Source organism: Falco naumanni, chromosome 4 (assembly GCF_017639655.2).
Source record: "Falco naumanni isolate bFalNau1 chromosome 4, bFalNau1.pat, whole genome shotgun sequence".
Lineage (NCBI taxonomy): Eukaryota > Metazoa > Chordata > Aves > Falconiformes > Falconidae > Falco > Falco naumanni.
Genome location: NC_054057.1, coordinates 13,669,531 through 13,672,972, shown reverse-complemented (window position 1 = coordinate 13,672,972; position 3,442 = coordinate 13,669,531).

Genomic DNA, 3,442 nt, shown 5'->3' with positions numbered 1-3,442 from the left:
TTGATTTCATTGCTTCACCTGGGTTGTCGGCTCTACTCGTGACAGCAGCACTGCTTGCACCTGTCAGTCATCCACGTCAGTGCAAGTGGAGGGCACCTGGCTTGCCACAGCAGCCGACCCAAGGCACTTGACTCTTCCACGATAGTACTGCCAGAAATAGGACTAAAATACCGCTTCTTGTCACAATAGCATTATATCTTTCTAAGAGGATCACTGTGCTTTTAAAGGGAGGTGACTTGGTGTGGGAAGGAGGGATTTCTCCTGATCTCTGTGGGAAGAGCACACGACTCCCTTGGGAGCCTTCCTTTCGTGGCAAAAGCTGAACTGCAAGTTGGCATGAGATGTTCTCCAGAGTCCAGCACGACCCTCCCTTTCTACCTCATGTTCCTACTAGGACTCAGAACTCTCCTCGGCTTCCCCATCTTCCCAAACATGCACATGCTGCCTGCAAAAAGGCAGAGGCATTGCTGGCAAGAGGATGGGAAAGGAAAGAAGGGAGAGGCCTTGCGAGCAGCATTGCTTCATCTGAATGAAGAAGAGGCATGGTGAGATGGGTGAGTAGACCCAGGCTCAGGAGAACAAGACACAAAACTAGAATAACAGATGTATCCATATTGTGGCAGCAGTTTCCATACTGAGTTCATATCAATGCGACATAATGAGATAGCACATACATTCACATTCAGAACTTCTGCTTTTTGTCTCACCTTGGAATCAGAAAAAACAAGACACAGGTGAACTCTTAACATTTATAGACAAATGGGAATTAACCTCAGCCCAATGCCAAAGTAACTGAGGAGCATTCGTCCTGCCCAAAGAAACACATGCACCCCTGAGAGAAAAGGATGCTGTAAATATTCTGATCTTCGGTCCCAGGCCAGCATAAAGCGCTGAGCATGACCGGTACTCTGTGTCATTCTGAATGTGATTCTGAACCTGTACTGCAAAGCCAGGCCTTGCTAATCTTCTAAATTTCAGCATGCTACACTTATTACTTCATCTTCTTCACGGAAGCATCTCTACCACACACACTATGGATTAGAGATTATTGGATTAAGCAAACAATGTTCACTAAAATATTTCAGGATATCCAGCTGTCCTGCACCAGCCTGTTTAGCAGCTTTAGCCGATCACTCAAAATGTAATTTGATACACTTTCAAAACCACACTGGATATGATACTGTTTGTGCCAGGCCAATGGTTCTGTCAAACTCAGAAACAAAATGAGCTTTAGAAAAGAAGATAATCCTTTTCTATTTTTAATTTTAACCTGTTTGTGAATTGAGGGATAAGATATCATTAAACTATTAATGTTTGTAGAGTGCTTTAAGAATAACATGTTTAGAAGAGGCACAGCACATTACAATGCTTTCTTTTCTGTTAAATCTATTACAATCTGCCTATTCATTTAAATAATTTGAATTTCTCAGATTGCACAAGGAGCTGACTCTTCTTTTCAATCATCATCTGAACATTTTGAGCAAGAGATTTTTGTCCCTGAGGTTACAGTGTTTTCTGCCATCCCTCCAGGATTCTGATATCTTAGACCTGAAATCTAGGACTTATAGTTTGCGGGTTTTTTTTCATCTTGACATGTTCTTCCTGTGTGGCTTTGCTTAATTACACATGGCTGTGCATGTACACACACACATACATACACACATAAATGATAGCTGGTTTTCATCAAAAAGGAATATAGAATCTTAGCTAAAATGACATTTAATCTTAAAAGCATTAAAAATTAAAGTAAACCTAGAACTCTCTTACATAGCACACCAGCAGTTTGTTGGTGAGGCAACTGCTGCTCCCATCCTCCTTGGCATCACTCTGCTCTCGGCTCACCATCCCTTTCGGAGCAGCCAGCCCTCGCTGCTCCCCCACAAGCTGTTATTCTCCTACTGTGGCCTGAAGTAGTGAAAACTTCCTGAAAGAAACTGGCCTTGTGGTATGTTGCCCCTTACTAAGTACTGAGGTTCCCTGCATCACAGGTTACCCTCAGTCTGCAATCCCACTGAAACTGCTGGCAGGATTTGGGTATGTCTTGGCCCCTCATTTGAGCCTGCTCTGGATATGGACAACATGTTAGCTGCCTGCCTGTGTTACAGGCACCTCCCTGGACATGTCCTCTAATGCTATGACTAATGCTACTATGCTATATGACTAATGCCTTACAATAATGCTAATCATTAGGTTAAGTAACCCTGCCCACCCCAGGGACAGTGCAGTACACAGGCAGGTAACACAAGTGGTATCAGTGTACTGAAGTGCTCCTGTGGTACCTGTCGGTGTAACAGGAGCCAGCAGTAAATTTTCTGCTTAAAAGCAGCTCCCCAGGAAAGGAAGGCACAGGACATTGCTTCTAGCTTTCCTCAGCACACCTCCTATCAGCAAAGGAGCTGATCTTCAACTCAGCAAGCTGAACTCAACTCTGCTGACTAAACTCCCAGAACAAGAGAATGCACTCAGGAGCTCAACACAGCTATTTTTGTGTATCCCATACACAAAGCAGGCATCTTATGATCCCTTTCAACCTGAAATTAAAACTCTACAGGTAAATCCCTTACATCATTGTGAAATCTGAAATTGGCCAGATGTACATTCCAGTTTTCTCAGGCTTTTATGGTGGCAAGACAGTTGTAGATTTCTAGTTTTTATGGTTATATAATAAAATATAGAAAGTAAAGCTGTAGCTGGCTGAGTGTTTCAACCACAGAATATCCAACAAAGTCCACCTTATTAAGGCTTATAAGGTACATTGTATTAGAAACAAAGCTGCTCATTCCTTTAACAAAGCAAAACCTCACTTTATGTCATGCATCTCTCTTCCTTCAAGTCACTGCATTAATCTGTTCAACACCTTGTACCTGCAGAATTAAAATTGGAAACACCACACAAATGTGCAAATGGCAAACTTCCACTAAACCGCAGCTTTGACTGTCACAACCCTGTTCAAAAAACAGAGACTGAAGCACCAAGTATCTTGGCCAATGTGCTATTTCTGGAAGAGGGGTGGCTGCTGCCACCGAGAAGGAAGCGGTTTCCCCTTAACTCACGTCAGGCTGGGCCCTGCTGCCACCTTGTCAAGGTAGGCCGAGGCCCTCCAGGCAGGAGCTGGTGGGGCCTGGCCGCCCCCTCCTCACGTACAAAGGCGGTGAAGGCCCCGCCCGCCCCCCAGACCCCGCAGGATCTCTAAAAGCCTGCCCAGGCCTGCGCCTCGGGGCGCCCCTCCGGGGACAGGGCCCAGAGCTCCCCCCAAGGGCCCGCACAAGGTAGCGTGGTGCGGGGGGCGGGGCCGGCCCCGCCAGCGCGCGCACACACTTGCGCCCCCCCCCCGCCCGCCCCGTGACGCGCCCAGGCCCCTCCGCTCTTTGTTTATCCCGCGTGGGGGCCGCGCGCCGGCCGATGGCGTCAGCGCGCCTCGCCCCGCCCCTCGGCCCAAGGC